The sequence below is a fragment of the Triticum urartu genome, chromosome 7A (assembly GCF_056163025.1).
Source record: "Triticum urartu cultivar PI428250 chromosome 7A, HENAU_Tu73, whole genome shotgun sequence".
Taxonomy (NCBI): domain Eukaryota; kingdom Viridiplantae; phylum Streptophyta; class Magnoliopsida; order Poales; family Poaceae; genus Triticum; species Triticum urartu.
This window is the reverse complement of record NC_141879.1, coordinates 70,569,691-70,581,249: the sequence shown is the minus strand read 5'-3', so window position 1 is coordinate 70,581,249 and position 11,559 is coordinate 70,569,691. Positions and strand designations below refer to the sequence as shown.

General features: G+C 39.9%; 1 long non-coding RNA gene across 1 annotated transcript; it reads left to right on the top strand.

The window, feature by feature from the left end:
• The first annotated feature begins 10,658 nt into the window (after positions 1-10,658).
• LOC147957890 (uncharacterized) lies at positions 10,659-11,553 on the top strand. The gene is made up of 3 exons (XR_015612177.1): positions 10,659-10,903; positions 11,001-11,119; positions 11,215-11,553. It is a non-coding gene; the product is annotated as an uncharacterized LOC147957890 (long non-coding RNA).
• The last annotated feature ends 6 nt before the right edge of the window (positions 11,554-11,559 follow it).

Below are 11,559 nucleotides of genomic sequence, written 5' to 3'. Positions count from 1 at the left end.
CTCTTTTTTATCTTCTTCTTCTAACTAAGGTAGGTAAAAATGCCATTTTTAGCTAAGCTAGGTAAAAATGCTAAGTGTAGGTCATTTTAGAGCTAAGCTAGGTATTTAGGTCATTTTGGAGCTTAGTAAGGTTATTATGCCATTTTCGAGGAAAATAAGCTAATTCTATGTCATTTTGGAGGTAACAAAGATTATCATGCCATTTTTTGACCTAAGTATGCTAAGTATGTCATAAATGAACTGAAGAAGCTATGTATAGGTCATTTTTGAGCTAACCTAGGTAGTCATGTCATTTTGGAGGACAAAATGGGAAGTGTAGGTCATTTTAGAGCTATTCTAGTTAAAATCGGTCATTTTGGAGCTAGGACATTTTGAGGAAGCCCATCATTGGAATATACAAGCCAAGTTCTATAATGTAAAATTCCCACTAGTATATGAAAGTGACAACATAGGAGACTCTCTATCATGAAGATCATGGTGCTACTTTGAAGCACAAGTGTGGTAAAAGGATAGTAGCATTGTCCCTTCTCTCTTATTCTCTCATTTTTTTTATTTTTTTTATTTGGATCTTTTCTCTTTTTTATGGCCTTTTTTTTGGTCCAGAGTCTCATCCCGACTTGTGGGGGAATCATAGTCTCCATCATCCTTTCCTCACTGGGACAATGCTCTAATAATGATGATCATCACACTTTTATTTATTTACAACTTATGAATTACAACTCGATACTTAGAAAAAAAATATGACTCTACATGAATGCCTCCGGCGGGGTACCGGGATATGCAATGAATCAAGAGTGACATGTATGAAAGAATTATGAAGGTGTCTTTGCCACAAATACGATGTCAACTACATGATCATGCAAAGCAATATGACAATGATGGAGCGTGTCATAATAAACGGAACGGTGGTAAGTTGCATGGCAATATATCTCGGAATGGCTATGGAAATGCCATGATAGGTAGGTATAATGGCTGTTTTGAGGAAGGTATATGGTGGGTGTATGGTACCGGCGAAAGGTGCGCGGTATTAGAGAGGCTAGCAATGGTGGAAGGGTGAGAGTGCGTATAATCCATGGACTCAACATTAGTCATAAAGAACCCATATACTTATTAAAAAAATCTACAACTCATCAAAAACCAAGAACTACGCGCATGCTCCTAGGGGGATAGATTGGTAGGAAAAGACCATCGCTCATCCCCGACTGCCACTCATAAGGAAGACAATCAAAAAATAAATCATGCTCCGACTTCATCACATAACGGTTCACCATACATGCATGCTACGGGAATCACAAACTTTAACACAAGTATCTCCCAAATTCACAACTACTCCACTAGCATGACTCTAATATCACCATCTTCATATCTCAAAACAATCATAAGGAATCAAACTTCTCATAGTATTCAATGCACTTTATATGAAAGTTTTTATTATATCCCTCTTGGATGCCCATCATATTAGGACTAGTTTTATAACCAAAGCAAATTACCATGCTGTTCTAAAGACTCTCAAAATATTATAAGTGAAGCATGAGAGTTCATCTATTTCTACAAAATAAAACCACTGTCGTGCTCTAAAAGGATATAAGTGAAGCACTAGAGCAAATGACAAACTACTCTGAAAGATATAAGTGAAGATCAATGAGTAGTCGAATAATTATGTAACTATGTGAAGACTCTCTAACACTTAAGAATTTCAGATCTTGGTATATTATTCAAACAGCAAGCAAAACAAAATAAAACGACATTTCAAGGATAGCACTCATCATGTGAAGAAGCAAAAACTTAGGCTCAACCGGGCATCCCCAAGCTTAGATGCTTGAGACTGCTTGAAATATTATCTTGGGGTGCCTTGGGCATCCCCAAGCATGAACTTTTGCGTCTCCTTAATTTCTTTTATATCACGGTTTCCTAAATCTCGAAAGTTTCATCCACACCAAACTCAACAAGAACTCGTGAGATAAGTTAGTATAAACCAATGCAAAAACCTTATCATTCTCTACTGTAGAAAATCACAAAAATTATTATTCAACATTGCATACTAAATATCTCTGCATATTTAATACTCCTATCCTCAAATAGAATCATTAAACAAGCAAACATATGCAAACAATGCAAACATAACAGCAATCTGCCAAAACAGTACAGTCTGTAAAGAATGCAAGATTCATCATACTTCCCTAACTCCAAACATTATGAAATTCTACCACACTGTAGAAAATTTATCAGAGCTTATTATGCAAAAAAAATTCAATATTTATCATATTCTGGCTTTTCTAGGGAATTTTTGCAACAGCGATAAACTTTCTGTTTTGAAACAACAACATGTATACTTGCAATATAAGCATGGTAAAGGCTATCCTTGACATTTTTATTGAAAATAGAGATGCAAAACATTATTATAAATAACAGCAAGCAAATACTAACAAAATAAAATGATGCTCCAAGCAAAACACATATCATGTGGTGAATAAAAATATAGCTCCAAGTAAAGTTACCGATGAACGAAGACGAAAGAGGGGATGCCATCCGGGGCATCCCCAAGCTTAGGCTCTTGGTTGTCCTTGAATATTACCTTGGGGTTCCTTGGACATCCCCAATCTTAGGCTCTTGCCATTCCTTATATAGTCCATCGAATCTTTACCCAAAACTTGAAAACTTCACAACACAAAACTTAACAGAAAACTCGTAAGCTCCGTTAGTATAAGAAAATAAATCACCACGTAGGTACTGTTGTGAACTCATTCTAAATTCATATTGCTGTAATATATACTGCATTCCAACTTATTTATGGTTCATACCCTCCGATACTACTCATAGATTCATCAAAATAAGCAAACAACACATAGAAAACAGAATCTGTTAAAAACAGAACAGTCTGTAGTAATCTGCATCAAACGCAAACTTCTGGAACTCGAAAAAATCTGCCAAAATAGGAAGACCTAGATAATTTTATTATTGATCTACTTCAATTGGAATCAGTATTTTATCACTTTCTGGTGATTTTTAACAATTGTTTTAGTGAGCAGAAAGTTTCTATCTTTTTCAGCAAGATCAAATAATTATCATCCAAGAAGATCCTATAGGTCTTACTTGGCACAAACACTAATTAAAATATAAAACCACATATAACCAGAGGCTAGATGATTTATTTATTACTAAACAAGAATGAAAAGCAAGGAACAAAAATAAAATTGGGTTGCCTCCCAACAAGCGCTAATGTTTAACGCCCCTAGCTAGGCATGATGATTTCAATGATGCTCACATAAAAGATAAGAATTGAAACATAAAGAGAGCATCATGAAACACATGGCAAGCACATTTAAGTCTAGCCCACTTCCTATGCATAGGTATTTTGTGAGCAAACAACTTAGGGAACAATAATCAACTAGCATAGGAAGGCAAAACAAGCATAACTTCAAGATTTTTGACACATAGAGAGGAAACTTGATATTATTGCAATTCCTACAAGCATATGTTCCTCTGTCATAATAATTTTCAGTAGCATCATGAATGAATTCAACCATATAACCAGCACATAAAGCATTCTTTTCATGATCTACTTGCATAGAAATTTTATTACTCTCCACATAAGCAAATTTGTTCTCATGAATAGTAGTGGGAGCAAATTCAAGAAAGTAACTATCACGTGAGGCATAATCCAATTGAAAATTATGATGACAAGCTTTATGGTTATCATTATTCTTTATAGCATACATGTCATCATAATAATTATCATAAATAGGAGGCATGCTTTCATCATAATAAATTTGCTCATCAAAACTTGGGGGACTAAACATATCATCTTCATCAAACATAGCATCCCCAAGCTTGTGGCTTTGCATATCATTATCATCATGGGTATTCAAAGAATTCATACTAACAACATTGCAATCATGCTCATCATTCAAAGATTTAGTGCCAAACATTTTAATGCATTCTTCCTCTAGCAATTGAGAACAATTATCAGAATCCTTATTTTCACAGAAGACATTAAAAAGATGAAGCATATGAGGTACCCTCAATTCCATTTTTTTGTAGTTTTCTTTTATGAACTAAACTAGTGATAAAACAAGAAACTAAAAGATTCGATTGCAAGATATAAAGATATACCTTCAAGCACTAACCTCCCCGATAATGGAGCCAGAAAAGAGCTTGATGTTTACTATGCAACCTTCTTCTTGTAGACGTTGTTGGGCTTCCAAGTACAGAGGTTTGTAGGACAGTAGCAAATTTCCCTCAAGTGGATGACCTAAGGTTTATCAATTCGTGGGAGGCGTAGGATGAAGATGGTCTCTCTCAAGCAACCCTGCAACCAAATAACAAAGAGTCTCTTGTGTCCCCAACACACCCAATACAATGGTAAATTGTATAAGTGCACTAGTTCGGTGAAGAGATGGTGATACAAGTGCAATATGGATGGTAGATATAGGTTTTTGTAATCTGAAATATAAAAACAGCAAGGTAACTAATGGTAAAAGTGAGCACAAATGGTATTGCAATGCTAGGAAACAAGGCCTAGGGTTCATACTTTCACTAGTGCAAGTTCTCTCAAAAATAATAACATAATTGGATCATATAACTATCCCTCAACATGCAACAAAGAGTCACTCCAAAGTCACTAATAGCGGAGAAAAAACGAAGAGATTATTGTAGGGTACAAAACCACCTCAAAGTTATCCTTTCTGATCGATCTATTCAAGAGTCTGTAGTAAAATAACATGAAGCTATTCTTTCCGTTTGATCTATCATAGAGTTCGTACTAGAATAACACCTTAAGACATAAATCAACCAAAACCCTAATGTCACTTAGATACTCCAATGTCACCTCAAGTATCCGCGGACATGATTATACGATATGCATCACACAATCTCAGATTCATCTATTCAAACCAACACAAAGAACTTCAAAGAGTGCCCCAAAGTTTCTACCGGAGAGTCAAGACGAAAACGTGTGCCGACCCCTATGCATAGATTCCCAAGGTCATGGAACCCACAAGTTGATCACCAAAACATACATCAAGTGAATCAATAGGATACCCCATTGTCACCACGGATATCCCACGCAAGACATACATCAAGTGTTCTCAAATCCTTAAAGACTCAATCTGATAAGATAACTTCAAAGGGAAAACTCAATCCATTACAAGAGAGTAGAGGGGAGAAACATCATAAGATCCAACTATAATAGCAAAGCTCGCGATACATCAAGCTTGTACCACCTCAAGAACACGAGAGAAAGAGATCAAACACATAGCTACTGGTACATACCCTCAGCCCCGAGGGTGAACTACTCCCTCCTCGTCATGGAGAGCGCCGGGATGATGAAGATGGCCACCGGTGAGGGATCCCCCCTCCGGCAGGGTGCCGGAACAGGGTCCCGATTGGTTTTTGGTGGCTACAGAGGCTTGCGGCGGCGGAACTCCCGATCTATTCTGTTCATCGATGTTTTTAGGGTATATGGATATATATAGGAGAAAGAAGTCGGTAAGGGGAGCCACGAGGGGCCCACGAGGGTGGGGGGCGTGCCCAGGGGGCAGGCGCGCCTCCCTGCCTCGTGGCCACCTCGTTGCTTCCCTAACGTACACTCCAAGTCTCCTGGATTGCTTCCGTTCCAAAAATAACTCTCCCGAAGGTTTCATTCCGTTTGGACTCCGTTTGATATTCGTTTTCTTCGAAACACTGAAAGAAGGGGAAAACAGAAACTGGCATTGGGCTCTAGGTTAATAGGTTAGTCCCAAAAATAATATAAAAGTGTAAAATAAAGTCCATAAACATCCAAAATAGATAATATAATAGCATGGAACAATAAAAAATTATAGATACGTTGGAGACGTATCAGAGGGTGGCGGAGGACGCCCGTGCTGAAGCCCTGAGTGCAGTCGGGCCCAAGCGCCTCATCTACGCTTGGCGGTACGTGGACCGGGTGCACGCTTCCAGCAAGGAGGAGTACCTGTTGGCGCCGGATTACCACACCGGTGAGATCACGCTCGCCCGCCGGCAAGCCGCCAATCAGCACCTCGCGAGTTGCGAGGCTGAGGAAGAGGCGTTGTGTCGGTGCGCTGGGAAACGACCGCGCACCAGGGCACTTGTTGCGCGCCGCAAGCGCTCCTGCGAGCGCCGTGGCTTTTAGTAGGAGTGTAATTTTTGTATCGTAAGGCGATCTCATTAGTTTTGGGACGCAAATGATAAATCCCGAACGTTCAGGAATTATTAGCATCCTTAATTAAGTATGTAAAAGGGAAAGTTTGGAAATCTTGTGTATTCGTACGCATTTTGTCCCGAACGTTCAGGAATTATTAGCATCCTTAATTAAGTATGTAAAAGGGAAAGTTTGGAAATCTTGTGTATTCGTACGCATTTTGCAAGTACGTGCACATAGCACAAACTTTACTATATACTACTATCGCACTACACGTCTCTCTCTATATATGCTTACAGACTATGCTACTCCCTCTGTTCAGGTCAATAAGTCATCTTTGGTTGTGCACCGTGACCAAGAAGGATGGAAGGCTTATACACCTAGACGGAGGGAGTACTACTATTACTTATGTACGTGCAAATGCACGTTTTAACATTACGATGCGGTTTTTGTATAAGTAGAAAAACAACATTAGTCAAGCTTGTGAAACGATTCAATGCAAAACAAATGCAAAAATGCTCGTTTGATTGTTTACTTTTAGCTTCCTTCTCTCTGGTTATTTCTCTGTCGTACTTTGTACGGAGTATCTCACTGGTCAGAAAGGCATGCAAATTCCCAAACCGCTTCCTACACCTTGTATCGAATTTTTTGCCTAACAAGTTGTGTCGTGCAATTGGAATTCCAACTTGAGTACTATTACTAGTAGGAGTACCAGGGCCAGTTCTTTTAGGCTTCTAGATTAGTAATCCCATAACTACTACCTCCGTCCTGGTTTATTGGTCCCCATTGTAATCTGTGTCAAATTTTGATCATAAATTTAACTAATGAAATGTTAGTGCATGTCACATGCACTAACATTTTATCAGTTAAATCTTTGGTCAAAATTTAGCACAAATAAGAATGCTGAGGAATAAGCCAGGGCGAAGGTACTACTAGTAGTAGTTTAGAAGCCCAAATAAATGAGTGAGGCGCCTTAATGTTACTCTCCATTGTGACTAGTCTTATGGGAAAAGCTGGGGAAGCCGCCAAAAGAACTGGCCCTAGGAGTAGTAGCTAGGGATCGAGTGTGCGAGATGAACCGGAGAAAGTAAATGCAGAGAGATGAAATGCAAAAAAGACGGAGGGATGTGATGGTTGCTTGTCCGTTTATTTTACTGGGAGTGGTTGGGTTTTGTGATATGATGGCTTTACTGCCGCGCCACGAGCGGGGTGAGACTTGATGACCCACAAGTATAGGGGATCTATCGTAGTCCTTTCGATAAGTAAGAGTGTCGAACCCAACGAGGAGCAGAAGGAAATGATAAGCGGTTTTCAGCAAGGCATTCTCTGCAAGTACTGAAATAAGTGGTAACAGATAGTTTTGTGACAAGATAAATTGTAACGAGCAATAAGTAAAAAAAGTAAATAAAGTGCAGCAAGGTGGCCCAATCCTTTTTGTAGCAAAGGACAAGCCGGAACAAACTCTTATAATAGGAAAAGCGCTCCCGAGGACACATGGGAATATCGTCAAGCTAGTTTTCATCACGTTCATATGATTCGCGTTCGGTACTTTGATAATTTGATATGTGGGTGGACCGGTGCTTGGGTGCTGTTCTTACTTGAACAAGCATCCCACTTATGATTAACCTCTATTGCAAGCATCCGCAACTACAACAAAAGTATTAAGGTAAACCTAACCATAGCATGAAACATATGGATCCAAATCAGCCCCTTACGAAGCAACACATAAACTAGGGTTTAAGCTTCTGTCACTCTAGCAACCCATCATCTACTTATTACTTCCTAATGCCTTCCTCTAGGCCCAAATAATGGTGAAGTGTTATGTAGTCGATGTTCACATAACACCACTAGAGGCTAGACAACATACATCTTATCAGAATATCAAACGAATACCAAATTCACATGACTACTAATAGCAAGACTTCTCCCTTGTCCTCAGGAACAAATGTAATTACTCACAAAACATATTCATGTTCATAATCAGAGGGGTAATAATATGCAAAAAGGATCTGAACATATGATGTTCCACCAAATAAGCCAACTAGCATCAACTACAAGGAGTAATCAACACTACTAGCAACCTACTAGCACCAATCCCGGACTTTGGAACAAGAATTGGATACAAGAGATGAACTAGGGTTTAGAGATGAGATGGTGCTGGTGAAGATGTTGATGGAGATTGCCCTCTCCCGATGAGAGGAGCGTTGGTGATGACGATGGTGATGATTTCCCCCTCCCGAAGGGAAGTATCCCCAGCAAAACAGCTTTGCCGGAGCTCTAGATTGGTTCCGCCTCGGTTCCGCCTCGTGGCAGCGGAGTCTCATCCCGAAAGGTTCCCTCTTATTTTTTCTCATCGAAAGACTTCATATAGCAGAAGATGAACGTCGGAGACCCACCAGGGGCCCACGAGGTAGGGGGCGCGCCCTAGGAGGGGGGGCGCGCCCCCCACCCTCGTCAGCAGGGTGTGGGCCCCCTGGACTTCATCTTTGGCAAGGATTTTTCTTTATTTATTTTAAGATATCCCGTGGAGTTTCATGACTTTTGGAGTTGCGCAGAATAAGTCTCTAATATTTGCTCCTTTTCCAGCCCAGAATTCCAGCTGCCGACATTCTCCCTCCTTATGTAAACCTTGTAAAATAAGAGAGAATAGCCATAAGTATTGTGACATAACGTGAAATAACAACCCATAATGCAATAAATATCGATATAAAAGCATGATGCAAAATGGACGTATCAAGACTCCCGTGCAGCGCCGCCCTCTACACTAGTACTACTACATCGGTCGTGGTTTATCCTCCATTGAATTTGACTGAAAATTTATCTGACAAAATGTTAGTGCATGTCAACAAAAACAATATGGTTGGATTCGTATTTGAACATAGTTTTCAATGATATAGTTTTAGGTGACATGCATCATCATTTATCGTACTATATATAATGTTAGTTCAATTTTTGGTCGTAGTAATCTATAGTAAGGTGCCCGTGCGTTGCACGGAAGAGTGAAATGCATTGATCGGAGAGTTGTTTATTTTGACAAAGGATGTGGGGGTCATCTCATGTGTAACGGGTATCGATAGGTTTGTTCGGATATTATTTCATCTCTAGAGCTCACAAACATCCGGATGAAATAGATAAAAAAAATATCTTTTGCAAACAAAAGCGTTCAACTATTTAACCTGCATCCAAAACTTGTGAAGAAATAACTCTTATTGTGCTTTATAGGAAATGATCTTCAAGAATTAGTTTTTGAGTATCCATTGTTATACATGTTGGCTATAGATGACATGGCACTTACTTATAGTCAATAGTTGGCTATACTATTTAAGTATTAACCATGCCCTTATACACCTAGACGGAGGGATTAAATCAGGATGATTTGGAAGGGGGCAGAGGATATGTAAGAAATGGTTCATAATAAGTCTTTCACCAGTACTGTAGTAAAAATTCATACATGAAAGATTCTAGACTAAACCATAAATGGATACACTTTTATTCATGCGCGAACTCCAATAGAGCAAGATCATGCATGGAAGTCTCCACATGCTTAGACAGCGGATTACATTGAGCGAAGACTAATGATCAACATCTATCTATCTATCTATCTATCTATCTATCTATCTATACCTCTATACCTATACTAATTTGTCACTTCCTAGAAATTACCACGTTAATTAGTAATTACCGGCCGTTCATCTGATGGGACCGGGTTATAACGGTGCAGATCCATCAATATAATCCTTGCAATCTACAAAAAAACCAACATAGCGCTACTGTAAAAAAAACAATCTGAGCCACGTGTAAAAGAACAAATCTCCTTCTCTTCCACGACTTCCACCTCCACTCAAACCAATCTAGGGAACCTGTAGAAAACACAATCTACCGTGCTCTTATAAAACTTCAGGATAAATCCTTCCTACAGAGTACTCACGCGATCAATCCTTCCTACAGAATACTCACGCAATATTTTTCCTACAGAATCTTCACGCAATATTTCTCCTTCCTATCCCCTTCCATCCCCCGATGTCTTCTTCTCTTCGATGACGTCCACCTCCGCTCGATCTTACTATATAATCTAGGTAGAAGCCAACACAAGCGCCCTCCCTCATAGAGTTCACGGCCATAGCAGCTGCCATCTATATGGACATCTCAAACATCATCTTGCGAGGCTGTGAGGTCAACATTATGCATGGTTTAGTCTATGCTGCCTCGGTTCCTCTATGAGCCTCCTCCCAATATACTACGAAGTCTCCTTCTGCATGGGCACGGCTCCGCCACATTGCAGGTCGACGAGATCATAAAAATCATCGATCTAAGGCACATCTCCCGTTTGGATTGCAAGCCCACGTCAACCGCCGGCCATTTCTAGCAGATCATGACCCCAGCCGATGGGATACTTTTCTTGTATGCATATTGGTGGTTCATCAACGTACACATCCAAGAGGCCAGACCTAGAGACTCGCTTATCTATGTACCTTTCTTTTGATTAGTTTGTGATTCCTTTAATAGGTCAAGAGAGCACGTCATGAAACACATATCGGTACTTATGTCTGTGCTTATCTATTGCCTTCTAATTCCATTATGGATATCCATGTGTCCTCTTGGTGCCTTTCCCTGTTCTCACTTGGGTGAGATAGATCTGCAGAAGACAGATTGATATGCACGGAGGTGGAAGAGATTTTAGGCCAGCGAGTAGCGCTGGACATTGCCAAGCCATGATGCAAAGACACAAACAACCAGTGCAGCTAGGACAACTTCAAGGAGGTAGAACATGTTTGATTAGAAATTATATCTGTTTTGGATACCTGCCAAGGCCACACACAGAAGGAACTTTGATTTGATGTGTCCACGTGACCTGCAGGTTTGATCAGCACCCGACCATGTCTCATGCACGAGGAGTTGGGGATCAACATGTGCCCTGGACTGAACAAAAACAAGTACCAGCAGCAGGTCGGTATTTTGCGCTCAGCCGTGCTTAAGGTAGTGCAAGCCATGACTTGAATTCTGATCTTCAGTCTTAGCGAATACATGAGCGTTTCAACCCAGACGCCTGAACTCACTTTTTTTTGATCTAGGATGGCGTTCACATGACGCCCATGTTCTTGATTATGCATATGTTGATTATCCTAATGGCGCGCTTTATACCCATGAAGACTGGACAAATTTTGAATGCCTACAGGAGTAGAAAGATCAACAAGGATGTCAACCATATAAATCATGTGTTCATCAACAAAACCGGTAGCAGTGGCGGCTGTAGTGAGGTCAGACATACCGTGTTAGGCAATTAATCTTGGTAGAATAATCAATACTGAGGACAACATGGTAAGATACACCCTCACATCATCCCAGTATGCTGTTTGGATGTTTACAAAGAAAGATGCAATAAGGACTAGAGATTAAATGATGTCTACCACCGATTG